At 46.6% G+C, this 13,894-nt stretch overlaps 1 protein-coding gene across 2 annotated transcripts in view; it reads left to right on the top strand.

The window, feature by feature from the left end:
• SND1 (staphylococcal nuclease and tudor domain containing 1) overlaps positions 1-13,894 on the top strand; it is a 375,610-nt gene that overhangs the window by 58,354 nt on the left and 303,362 nt on the right. The window lies entirely within an intron of this gene.

Raw genomic sequence — 13,894 nt, 5'->3', positions numbered from 1 at the left:
GTTGACAATACTGGCTGTGCTATTTGTTGGGCCTTTTGGCCACATAGGTGCTTGCCTCAGTTACGGGTAAGTCAGTTTTGACAAATTATGCTTTGTGTGAAAACGTCTAGAGTTGGTGTTAAATATATGGATATACAATTTTGTTTCAGATTTTATGGTGGTTTTCTTTTTGCCTTTCTGTGTTATTTAACATTAAGGGTAAGAATTTGGGAACTCCTGTTCTCTTTTTTTGGAAGTTATTTTCAGTAGCAAGTTTGACAGCTTTATGTTGATAGTCTTTTTTTTTAAAATATTTATTTGAAGGGTGGTGTGACAGAGGGATCAAGTGATATCTTTGGTGCAGTGGCTTACTTGTCTGGCAGTCAGGGCTAGTCTAGGCCAAAGCCAGGAATTGAAACCTCCACATAGGTGGGAATGGCCCAGGTATTGCTGCTTTCCCAGACACAGGGAGCTAGATCAGAAGTGTAGCATATGGGATTCCAGTTAGCTGGCATTACAGTTGGCATCTTTCTTTTAAATGAAGATTTATTTTTATTTGAAAGGCACACTTACAGAGAGGAGGAGACAAAAAGAAAGTGAGCTTTCCTCTATTGGTTCCCTCCTCCAATGGCTGCAGTGGCTAAATCCAAGCCAATCCAAAAGCCAGGAGCCCTTCCACTTCTCCCTCATGGGTGCAGAGGGCAAAGGGCTTGAGTGGGTCTGCTGCTTCCCAGGCTGTAACAGGGAGCTGGATGGGCAATAGAGCCCACCGGACTCATGCTGGTGCCCATATTGGGTGTCAGTGCTGTAGGAGGATTAGCCTGCTAAGTGTCTTGTTTTTGTAAATACCCTTCCTGTTGTTTGTATTGCCCTCTTGTAAGTGTTACCTCTTAAATACCTAATACCTCTGTTGATTAATTGTAACCAGATCCTCAGAGTTAATGGCACCTGTTTGCATAGATTTCAGAAATGAAACATTGTAGTTGATGTTAGTTCTGAATGCTGTCTACCTTTTTTATACTTTGTCTGAAGTTGAGAAATTGCTTCTCTAGTGCTGTACACATACTCACATCTTGATACACTCAGAAGTTGAAATGCATGCCCTGTTTTCATTTGTGTGAGAGTTTACTGGCTTTCCATAAGAGTGAAATAAAAATATCATGATTGTCGTTTTTTGAATCGGTTCATGCATCAAAAATACACAGGATGTGTGATTTGAATGTCTATCCAATCAGTTCTTTTTCTGCCTGTTTCTCCCTATGGAGGAGACAATGCAGTGTAGCAAGCAATACAGTATACTGTGGTAAGGTCGAGAATGTAAATGCATGAAAGCCTAGAAATGCCAAAATTAGTTTCTCTCAGTAACTGTAGCTGTGCCTTACTGAGCAGACTAAGTACGCATCCTCCGTTGAGTCAGGCTCGAGGGGAGGCCGTCGGTGTGCTCTGCCGTTGCAGTGAAGGTTCCCACAGCAACCACAACTTGGTGCAGTTCTGGAGCGTTAACGTTGTGGTCGCATTATCAGCCAAAGCGTTATGGGATGTGCAGATGCATGTTAAGTAGTTTGTAGAGAAATGGCTTGTTTTAGGTAGGCTGATAGGTTTTCTGAAGTAACAATTTACTGCAGAAAATTTTGATATTTTTAAGAAACCTTTGGAATTGTTCAATGGGAAAACCGTGTTCTCTCTGATGATGCTTCCTTTTCCTTATCAAGGTGGGTTACCTTTTTCCTTCTCCCGCTCCCTGGCAGTTTACTTCTGCGAGCTTATTCCATTTTAAGAAAGTTCTAAGTAAGGCTTAGCTATAACAGCCTACGACATATGGCTTCTGAGGGAAATAAGGGATGATTTCCATTATTGTTAAATTCCTCAGGAAGAGTTTACAGAAGGATCGCATAGGAAATAAGATGCTATAACACACTTTGAATACAGTGGAGAAGGGCACCCTGAGGGCCTCCCAGCACAATCGGTGCTCATTATGGGAGCTCAAGAAAACAGAATTAGCCTTCTTAGCCTTTGAGACTTAGGGAATGCTAGCCCAGCGTTGGCCAGTGGTACAGTCATGCCAGCCAGATGGGCCTGTTACACTTGCTATTTCAGATTTGCAAGTGAGTACCAATAAGAAATAAGACTCGAAAGCATTGTGGTACAGTAGGGACAGCCTCTGCCTACACTGCTGGTATCCCTTTTGGACTCTGGTTCAAGGACACTGCTCTACCTGTGTTCCAGTTTCCTCCTAATGTGCCCACAAAAGCAGAGGATGACTCAAATCCTTTGGTGCCTGCACCCATGTGGGGGACCTGCATGGCGTTCCAGGATCTCTCTATGTAACTCTGATTTTTAAATAAATAAATCCTTTTTTTCTTAAAATTAATTGCAGTGTATTTTATTTGACAATGTATCCAGAATTACAGAGGGATAGACGGAATTTTCCATTTGCCTGCTCACTCCCCCGTGACTGCAGTAGGTAGGGGTGGACAGGGATGGGACGCCCGCCGCTGGCAGGGGTTCCTGCACTCAGACATTCTCTGTTGCTTTTCCCAGGCCGCTGGCAGGGAGTGGGATCAGACAGGAAGCAGCCAGGAGGCAACCTGGCACCCGTACTCGATGTGAGTGTGGCAAGTAGTGGCTTTACCCACGATGTTACAGTGCCCACTCCACAACCGTAGCTTTTAGCACATAAAAGAAGGTGGATGCTTATGAAAAAATGGAGATACCCTCCTGCCATCCTCTTCCAGTCCTTGAAATCTGGTTGTGTGTTTCATGTTTGAAGTATGTTTTAGTTTACTCCACCACACCATGCTTGAAGGAGCCAGTGGCCACTTGAGGAATGGGGTTACTGATGTCGTCAGCACAGCTCTCCAGGTCCAATTCTATATATCCAGCATTTGCGCAAATCAGTGTTTACTGCATGATTTTCTGTTGCAGGGCTCGTGAAGGGGAGGCACATGGAAATAAACATAAAAGTTAACAGATGCTGTTGTGATTCTACCCTGTTTGGATCTGTTATGCGAGATGCACAAGTTATTTCATTTATGTTAGGTGCTATGAAGGAAACTTCTAGAATTAGGAGCACTTAGAATCTGGGGAGGCTTCACAGAGGTAGCGACATTTAAAACCCAAACAGTAATTAACTAGGCCGTAGCCTGATTAAAAAAAAAAGAGTTTTTGACGTGCCAAAGCATAAGTGACAGAATTTGGAGAGTGGGGCTGGGGTGGTGACCAGTGCATGCGTGAGTCTAGGGACATGTATGTGATCAGGGCCACAGTAAACATACCCTACCAGCACTCTGGGAGTCACCAAGAGAGAAGATGGGCCTACGGTGGCCTGCAAGTGATTTTGTGACTGGAGTAGAGGATATACAGTGCCAGGCAGTGGTTAGAAGTAGGTTTGAGAGTCAGAGAAGAGCCCATTTGTTGAAAACTTGTATGTCATGATTTGGGGTTTTAACTTGTAGGATTTTAACAAGGAAAAGCACATTTTTATTGAAGTACTTTGTGTTACTTGTTTAAATTGTCAAGATATGAACGTATTGCCGTCTGCCCTTGTAAGAGAAGATCATCCTCCGTCAGAGGGCTCTGCAGCGTCTTCTGCCCGGGCCCTGGGTGCCTTGTGTGCGTTTTTTCCAGCAGTTCGTCTGTATCCTGGAGGGTTCAGAATAGTTACCTTTCCTCTGAAGGCACCCCCCCCCCCCGTCCCCCAATGTTGTAAAGAGTGTAAGGACCAACTCTTTGCTATTGGCAGTGTAAGGGCACAGGGATGACCAATCACCTTGGCTTCCCAGTGTGGCATAGAATTAGATGTTGTAGAACTCGAACTGCAGGCATGCCTTCGCTACTTTAACACCTGTACCTAGAGCTATAGGGGAAAACCAGTCAAGGCTCAGGATACACATGTTGGGACTGTGACCTCTGTAAGTACACATGACCGTTTTCTGCAAATGTAGAAAGGACACCTATTTCTCCAGGCTGTCTGGTGTCAGAGAGCATGGCTTGGCAAGCAGAACAGAGGGTGGATTTCAGCTCCTGTTCTTTTGTCGCCTTTGGCGAGCTACGCTTCGGTAAGGCACAGTGCATACAGGAATTTGTGTTTGAGCTTGTTAGAAAAGGGCTGGTAGAGCCTTCAAGGAAAATGTTAAGGATGGGATTTGGGGAGTGGGCTTATAGATGGAGAAAAAGGGTGCGTGGGGTTGTTGGGAGGTGGAGCTCCATGGCCTCTGGATTGCAGAGGACCTTGAACCATATGCTCTGGATGGACATTAACTGACTTCCCTTCAGAAAGGAGAAAAAGATAAGTTGATAGTTTATACAAAGTGGGAGAGGATGAAGGAGAGGGAGTTGGAGCAGTTGAGAAAGGAGAGGCTTCAGTGGGAAGATGTTCTGTGGGGGTTGGCTGTGGCTTGTTGGCCTCACTGTGAGGACCCACTGGGGCTTTGCCTTCCAGGAGGCACGAACAGACTTCTTTAAGTGGTTTTCCTCTTCGTGCTCCAGTATGTTATCAGCTAATACAGATCTGCTGAGCCATCTATAAATTTGGGGCATAATGTGGCAAATTGGATTTCTCTTTCTTGCATGCAGAGACCAGTTCATTTCTCATAAATTGTAACAAGAAGACAAGGTTTTGCCCTTGGCTAGCTCTATACCTCCACTCCCTGATTTTGGTTGCTTTCTAATTGGAGCCAGAGGAAGCGCTTGCACGAGACGCTGTGATCAAAGCAACTGCTTTCACCCTGGGTGGCTGCTAGCCAATACTGCCCAGGAATCCATGGCCAGCCTCTGATGCTGGGTTTCGGTTAGAGCTTGATTTGTTGCTCCAAAGGTTGATGGAAGGGTTCAAAGCAAAGGCATGGAATACTCACCTCGGAAGATTCTAGCTGGATGTGTCTGCTGTTAGTTGTGTTATTCAGGGGGCAGTCCACTGTCTTCTGTTAAGTGGTGTTAGCTCCCTCATGCTGAGAGTACATTTAGAACCCATAGTCCTGAGGCTCTTGTGAACCTGAACATGGATCAGGGCTTCTCTGAAGGCATGGTTTGTTTTATCCAGTTGCTTGCCTTAGAGAAGTTAGTGCTAAGTCTTGGGGAAAGGCTGTGGATTTCCTGAGCTGCTGCCTTAAAGGAGATAACACATTGTACAATCTCAGGACTTCCCAGGGAGTGCTGGGCTTTGATGTGAACCACGAGAGCCCAGTGCTCTGTTGCTCAGGGCTGCTGTGGGCTTTGTGTTACACGCTGGAGTGTTAATGACAAAGGAATCAGCCCCCAGGCATCTGATGAAGGGACTGACTTATTCCTCCACGAAGTCTGTTCTGGCTGTGCTATTGTTGGTAAAAGGTACAAGAGCTGAAAATTTACCTTGAAAACAGGTACATAATGTACCCAGCCCCCAGTGTTCAGTGGAGAGGGTGGGCTTTCATTGCCAGGCTTTTCCCCCAGCCACTTTCCTGAGCTCATCTGTTGTTCATCCGTGGGCTTCCCCTTGCCTCCCACACAGAGTGCTTGGTATTTGGCAAGTGTGGAGAGCAAAAGATGGAGCCTTTCCCTGGAGCTGGCAGCCCCAGCCATCCTCTGGAACTCAATTACCACACGCAGGTTCCTTCACACCAGGGCCTCTGTTCAGACCTGGCCACGAGAAGATCCCATTTGTTAAAGCTGCTCTCTGCTTCTTCTCCCAGTGTCCTGCTCATCCTCCTCGCCTGGAGCCTCCTCCAGGCCTGGTGTTCTGGGTCTCCTCTGGGACCTGAGCTGCTGCTACGTGGGTTATTAGGTAAGCTTTGGTGTTCTAAAGGGCTCTTTGTCAGAGGCAGGGCTCTTTCCAGAGCTGATAACTCCTTTGTACAGGGCCCCTGGGGGCTTTGCCATTTACACATAATTAAAAGCAGCCCCCAACCTATTCCCTCTAGTTTAGATTTCTGAAAACAAGATGAGTGGCACACCAACAGAAAGCTATGGGATTGGAGTCTAACTGAAGTGGGGGCAAGCCAATAAACCCACGGACTGTGATCTTGCACTGGTGACTGGGAGCAAATAGCAAATTAGAGAGAGACTCCAGCTTGCCATTAAGGACCTTGGAGAAAAGCAAAAGCTCTTTGAAATGGATAGAGCATTTCAGCGGATTCCAGTGGAGAGATCTGCGGACGGCAGCACTGTGATCAAAAGACGTAGACTGTGTCAGAGCACTGGCCCAGGGATTCTGCACCAGCTTTGGATTTGTTTGATCCATGCATTTTTGAGAACATTTGAAAAACCACCAATGTTACTGAGGAAAATTACTATTAGAAGAGTTTGGCTGGTCTTAGTTTACCGAGTGCATATGTCCAGTTTTGTAAGATTAGTACCCGGGTACCGCCACTTAAAACACTGATGTGATCTGCTTTTCTGCCGGCGTGGTCACTGTAGGACAAGCCTGGCTCCTTGTGATGTCAGGGCATTCCTATCTAGGTTGGTAGCAGACCTTCCAAACTATGTGGTCCCCCTTAAGTGAGTTTTAAACTAAAGAAAACAATGTATGCCTGTCTTGTTGCCCTTTGAGTCGCTTTCTTCTCATTCTAAATTATATCCTTTTGTCCCTTTGGTGATGTATCCTATTCTCATGATCTGACTTTTCTCCTGGAGGTAATTTCTGCGGCATTTTAACAATCTAGTACGTCTTGGTGGCTAACTCTGAACCTTGCACACTGATCTCCATCCACTTAGTGTGTCTCCCTTCAATCATCACCATTACCGGCTCTGCATTCTCGGCTTATCTCAATCTCCTTGGTACTCGTATGTTCATGTTTCTTGCCTCTTCTTGTCCGTTGAAGTGCAGTAATTCTCTGTTTCCAGTGTTCACAGCACCATTGCGTTTACCATCCTGTGGCCATTTATTGCCGGGCTGTGCTGAGAATGCCCTTTTTGAAGGCCCCTTTAGGACCGTCTTTCCTCTGCAGCATCCTGCACCGAAGGCCTCAGATGGCATTGTTTCTCAGCTTCATAGCCTTCTTTCAGTCTTACCCGGTATTCTCAACTCAGTAGGCACTTAATACGTTTTTAAATAAAAATACCTGCTGAAGCATTAGACTTAATTTCACACGTCACTCTTGAGTGGGCATCACCCTTCCACCCACCTTCCACTGCTCATCTGGACTGCTGCGATTAGATTCCAGCTTGAGCCACTGTGGTGGGGGGTCCAAGGATCCCAGGAGGGGCTTCTGCAACCTATAGTTTTCTGTCTTCTTAATTGGATTGCTTCTTGTGCTGGCTAGGTCACTCACAGCTTAGTTTTCTCTGGGCACTTTCTCTCCCCTAATTCCAGTTTCAATCAGGTTGCGGCTGTTGCAGTGATGGTGCCTGCTTCCCAATGCTAGTGGTTCCCTCACAATGTGTATTCCAGTCCACCAGAGGGGTTAATTTCAGAATATTAACTGGTTTTGAAGATTGGTCCCTAATTAGCTTTCTTTTAACACCTCTGTTCTCACTCTGGTTTTCCCAAGCACGTTCCTTTCAGAAGAGTTGAGGTGTCTTGATTCACTGAAGTTTTAGGTGCACTTTTACTGAGGGCTGTATTTTTTTCCTACTGTTGTCGACCTTGTTGGTTGTCAGATTATTTCTTTGCTAGGAACTAATTTTAAAATCAATTAGAGAGCTTTCTCTTCATCTATCTCTCTTTATTTATGAGACACTGATTGCAGAGCTACCTACACTGTGTTTAGATAAATCACTTTTTTTTTTTAACATAACATTTATATTCAAGGCAAATTTAGTGCAGTCAGCCAGGGTTTTGCATTTTTGCAGGCCAGGATTCTAGGTTTCATTCCTTGTTGGGCTAATTCAATTTGCTTTGTGTTAGGAAAGTTCTGTTACATTCAGAACCCAAATATTCATGTTCCTTGTATATTATCTGTGAGGTTCCAGGAAATAATTTTTTATTAGTGTGTGGTTTATAATTTTAGCCCCCGAGTCTGTAATCCTGCCTTGAACCTAGTTTGTGTGCTTTGGTTAGCATGGACTCTAGACTAGACTTGGCGATGTTGATGGTGCTGCTTCAGTCCCTGTCAGTGTTTGAGCAAAGACTTTGCAGAACTGAGACTGAAGGGGGGTCAGAAGGACACAATTGCTTGCTTTTTTCCCCCTAGCAAATGACAAACCTGTTGCTTAGGCACATATATCTTTTTAAAGATTTATCTATCTATCTATCTATCTATTTATTTATTTATTTATTTATTTATTTATTTATTATTGCAAAGTCAGGTACACAGAGAGGAAGAATGGCAGAGAGGAGGATCTTCCATCTGTTGACTCACTCCCCAAGTGGCCACAATGGCCGGAGCTGTGGCTGTCTGAAGCCAGGAGCCCGGAACCTTTTCTAGGTCTTCCATGCGGGTGCAGGATCCCAAGGCTTTGGGCTGTCCACTGATTTCCCAGGCCACAAGCAGGAAGCAGGGAGCTTGATGGGTAGCAGGGCTGCTGGGGTTAGAACTGATACCCATATGGGATCCTAGTGAGTTCAAGGTGAGGACTTTAGCCACTGAGCTACTGCGCTGGGCCCTAGGCATATTTTTGATGTCACTTTTTATTTTAGTTTTGCTTTTGAAAATTTACAGTCATTCCGTGCGTTGCCCACATTGTGTGGTCCTTACTCTCAGCCTTCACCATGATATGTGTCTGGTTGGCTCAGATGCTGTTGCTGGGTTCACTGTTGTGTCAGTGGCCACCTTGGTGGATTACTGTTCCACACTTGGTTCTCTATTTAGTTTTGCTCTGAAGATCCTGTGTTGGTTACCTCTTCATTTCTCTTCATGGTGGCTGCTGCAGTCTTCATCTTTTGCCCACTCCCCTGGGTCTGAGTGAGGCTGCGCCTTTTGTGGGGGGCATCTGCAACATCCGCTGCGCCTGGATAGCTGAGACTCCGGTTTCTAGACTTTGGTTGCTCTGCTATCTTGCTCTTTTTACTTTTCTGCCCCTTCCCACCTCTTTACTCAGTTGGGTTTTCTGGGTCAAGTAGATTTCTCACTTTCTCAGATCTGTTACTAGCTTATTGCCTAGCTCCTGGCTCATCCTTAAGTATTTGTTACATAATGTCTGATCACATCCTCAGTGGCCTTCCTGACTCACCATGGTTCAGAACTTGGGGCTAGGCAGCAGGCACTGACCCTGGACTCTAGATTCTGTCCCTCCACTGTCCCTAGATCATTTTCCTCACCACTAGGAGGGATGCTGCTGTCTTGTAAGGTGGGCAGCAATTAGGAGGAAGCCTCCTCCTTACTCAGAGGGAGCTGTCTGTGGCATCTGCTTCTCCAGCTGGAGGGGCTTGTTTTAGAACAACAGCCTTGCTGAAGCTGTGGGTGGAGCTTTGGGGAAGGACTGCTGGATGTGTCGCCTGCCCAGGGCTCCTTTTGCAGCCTGCTGGCGCCTGCAGGTTCTGGCCTGAAGCCTGGCCACTGTGGCTGGGGTGCTGACTGCACTGCCCTCCTGCCCTCTTCTGATGGCATCCTCTTTGCTTTGTCCTCCGCGCTGCAGCTGCTGTATGAGTGAGGCCCTGTGTTCGGCCTGGGAACACTGGCAGGCAGCTGCACGTGTTTGGTCATTGGGACGTCCAGGTTTGTTAGGCCAGTTCATACTTGAAGAGGGACTAGGGAGACCTGTCATTACTCAGGACAGCTTATTTTATTTATTTAGTATGGAAGGGAAAGGAGTTTGCCCTGCTCCTTTCATTTCTATGTGCACGAAACCACCAGCTCAGCATTTCCACAGGAGAGCAGCCAGAGTTCCTGTGTGCCATCCGAGCCAGGCTTTCTTCCCTTGTGGATTGTGTGGTGCCTGTCCTTAAAGCTCCTAGGCTTTCCCCATCTCTCCCTCACCGCCTTCTGGCCCCGGTCTGTTAGGAGTGAGAGGTTTGCTCAGCTTGGATACTCCTGTTGGCATACCAAGTGATAGCTCTCGCCCAGATACCTGGACTCAGAAATACCAGAGTTCAGGAAAATGTAATTGCATCAATTGAAAAAGCCATTAAGTCACTTCAGTGAGTGGCAGCCATTTCGGCCCATTGTTGGTCTTAGATATCTGGGAAGTACAGCAGGGGCTCTACTGGAAAGCTGTGTCTCAACCCTGAAAGACACCGAATGAGAGCCAGCCTGACACTGGTGAATGTGATAGACCAAGCCCTCACTGGAATAAAATCCTAGAGGCTTTCATCTTGCGCTCACATCACCCAGTAAGGAGGGAGTTCTCAGGCAGAAGCTGACAGTGGTTAATCTGCCTCTCCTCCCTCTAGGAAGATAACTGAAAGTGCCCTGTTGTCACGCTGGTGCCTAAAGCGGAGCGGGACTCCTCCCACCAACCCTCCTGCTCACCCCTGGGCTCTCAGGTTGCTTTTGTATTTTGACTTGCAGGTACTTTCCTTAGAGATGTCTGAGTGGTAAGCACAGACACGTGCTACTGCTACTTTCCCTTCCATCTGTTACCTTCTCTCTTCTACAACCATCTAAACTTGGATTTGAACAATGGGGTCAGTGAGGGGCCAATACACTGGGGTCAGTTGGCATTGCTTGTTACTGCAGACCTCCCTAAGAAATTCTGTGCTGTCCCTCTGGGCGCCCCACTCTTAATAGTCGTTCTAAAGCCCATGCTGGGTGCTTTGGGTGCAGAGCTGCTGTGTTTGTGGCTGGTCTTTACTTGGGTACTTTTCTTTCTGCCTCCGTCCCCTTCTCCAGGAAGGTGGTGCTTGTTTGTACGATCTGAGGTATCCCCTGGTGGGAAGGCCAATCATCAGAGTGCTGTTGAATTCATTGCAAACATGGCTACCCAACATTCTTGCTTCTCATTTCTGGGCAGTGAACTCCAAGCCTTCAGAGTGTGCACAGGTCTGCCCTGAGAACAAAGATGAAGTGGGTCTGTGTTGACGCCACGTGCTTGAGTGAAGAGCGTTCTGGCTGTGTGTGTTCTGGGGACTGGCCCGGTCCTTCCCGAGGTGACTCTTCTCCTTTGGCTCTAAGCTCAAGGTGGGAGACACCCTCTGTCCTCTCAGCTCTTCCTGGTGAAGCAGCTGAGCTTTTCCCGTACAGTGTGGGGAAATCAGTTTTTCCGCGGCTCGTGCTCAGGCCCCTGTGTCTGGGATGGAGGATATGTATTTTTCACAATTGCTCCGTTGCCCTCGAGCTGCACAAGGCCCGTGCTCTTCATTGCTTCTGTTAGCAGTGGGAGAGTGGCAGCTTACTAAAGCTGGCTGTCCGGGGTTTTGGCCAGTGACACCGCCTTTTCCCCTGACTGAGCTAGACGGACAGGCGGTTTCCTCTGTGAACATCTTATCCTGGTCTCGGAACCTGCTGCTAACCAGACGTGTCCCTCTTGGCTCTGGACCTCTCCGGGGATTTTTCGTGAGAGGAGATCAGAGCTCTCTGGGGAACAGGAGCGTTTCTTGGGTAGATAACACACTGTGAGCTGATGCTTAGCAGCCACTTGTTGTTTACTGTTTTGCATTCAATTTCCCAAGATGATAAGAGAAAAGGTTTATGAAGTGGCTCCTTGTTAGATGGGGGTTCACACCAGTGTTGAGATTATATTAGCTGAATTTGATAAGGCTGGGAAAGGGTGCAAGTGAAAAACTGTGCTTGCCCCTGGCAGCTCTCACAGAGATGGGAGAAATGCAGGTGCGTTATGGCACACGCAAAGGAACGCAGAGTGTGGAGGTATCCGTAGGCACCTTTTACGTTGTGACCGGAGCCCACCTATTCTGCTTGCTGGCCTCATGTCAGCAGGTGACCGCCGAGTGTGAGCAGGGAGGCGGGCCCGAGCCTCGACAGAGTCTTCTCCACTTCTCAGGACTCAGCCCCGAGTGTTCCAGGAGGCTGAGAAGTGCCGTTTGTAAGACTGATGGACTGATTTATGCTAAATAAGTACACCAAGATGTGATTTAAAATTCTGTGGATTTATTAATTTATGATGTGAATTTCAACTGTCAATCTGAGCCAAATGTTTTTAGACACTAAGAGCGTTCTGTTGCTGGAGAAGCAAGCTTGCTGTTTGCTGAATAAAGCAGTTGGCTGGATGCTGAGGTATGAGTGGCGCTGAGCACCTGCTCGGCCCAGGAAGGCTGCAAGGTGCTTGGGCTTTTTGGTTTCTATCCCTTCCCTCTTAGACTTGGAGGGCATGAAAACCAAACCAGGTGAATAAGGTTCCTTTTCTGCTAAGCGGAGGAAGCAGGGCTGTGAGTGCCACTTGGGTGCTAGTGGCAAGTGGTGACTACAGCCATCCACCTGTTACTGTAATGCATGCTTTCCTGTCTCGACGTTTACCCATAAATGTTTCCTGCAACCATTTTTAGCTTATATCAAGATTTATGTGATTTTTATCAAGAGCAATTCTAAGATCTTTCCAACTGGATGTTTAATGACAGTGAAGTTAGTGATCTGAATCTTCTTAAGAGTCTCTCTGAAGTCTCCTTGGCAGTGCCCACCCCATGCAGAACCATCAGACCAGCCGTAAGAAGACTCTAGTCTTTTAGTAGTCCCAATACTGGCCATTTTTTGTGCACATTTTTGAAACCTGTGAGTACCTGAGAATTTGTTATCAATTTAATTTTCTTTATTTCTAAAGGAGGATTTATTTATGTGAAAGGCAGAGTCACAGAGGGAGGGAAAGGCAGAGAAAGAAAGAGCACACACGTGAAATGTGAGGGCTCTTTCACCTGTTGGCTGCTTCTCCTACCTCCCCTAACAGCACAACGACCAGGGCTGGGCCAGGCCGAAGTCGGGTCTCCTGTGCAGGTGCAGGAACCCAGCTCCTTGGGCCATCTGTTGCTGTTTTGCCAGGTGCGTTATTAGGGAGCTGGATTGGAAGTGAAGCAGCTGGGACTTGAACTGGCACCCATATGGGATGCTGGCTTTTATACATTAAACTGCTGGATTGCTTACGCTTCTGCTTTCACCTTTGCACAGTTCTTTACCATATACATTATTCCTAATCATAAATACACAATAATCATTTTATAAATTGGAGGAAAGATAAAGAAGTTAATATAAATTAGTTGGATTTCACTGCCCAGAAACACGTCATCATTGTTAATGTCTTACAGACTTCTCTGTTCAGGTTTTGTAAATGAGCACTTTCCTGGTCTTTAAATGATTTTGTAAGCCACAATGTTTAATGGCTATGTAGTTGTAAGTAATGTGAACTAACCATAATTTATTTAGCCTATTTTTGATGTTTAAATTATTTCCTATTAGGATGGGAATGTCTTCATTTTAAAATGAAAATTTGCCTTGAGGATGAGAGCGGGAACCCTTCCGTTGAGCCAGCTCTCCTAGGAACTTGTGCTGTGGCACCTTGGGAAAATTTTCCTGCAGATGCATGTTCCCAAGGGTGCTGGTACTGAGTCCCCCTGGCAGCGCACTGGCGCTAATCGCCCTGCCCTTTACCTGCTGGTTGAAAGACCGGCTGTGATTCAGGCTCCTTGTGATCTGTTCCCTACTGGCCGCCTCACCCCTCTCACACTTACCGTACAGCCAAGCTTGCTGCTTTTGAAATAAAGGGGAGAGTAGATGGTAAATCTTTTCCCAGGGTCCAATCCTCTTTTCTGTTGCTGTGGCTGGCAGTCACTGTGACACTTTAATGGGAACACAATGGCCCCCGGGACAGGTGCATGCTCGCAGCCTGCAGTATTTCCCCATGTTGGCCTATGTGCTGCCCTGTCAGGAACTGCCATGGTACTGTGTGCTTGGGAGTCTTTGCACAATTACATTGCAGGCTATTAAATTGCACCCTATCGTGATGGAAACAATTGCCCCAAGTAAAGGTATGTGTAAAGCAATTATATTTAATTAAAATATAATAGCATTAGTGACCAGTAGGTAATTAAAATCAGCATTGCTCGCTGGAAGGAATGTAGCAGATCTCCATCTCACGGAGGAAGCTGCTCCATCTCAAGGAGATGTACGGTTCTGCC

This window comes from Ochotona curzoniae, unplaced genomic scaffold (genome assembly GCF_017591425.1).
Source record: "Ochotona curzoniae isolate NIBS_2020 unplaced genomic scaffold, NIBS_Ocur_1.0 scaffold_2476, whole genome shotgun sequence".
Classification (NCBI taxonomy): Eukaryota; Metazoa; Chordata; class Mammalia; order Lagomorpha; family Ochotonidae; genus Ochotona; species Ochotona curzoniae.
Note: the sequence above shows the minus strand (reverse complement) of the source record. Positions and strands in the feature narration are given on the sequence as shown.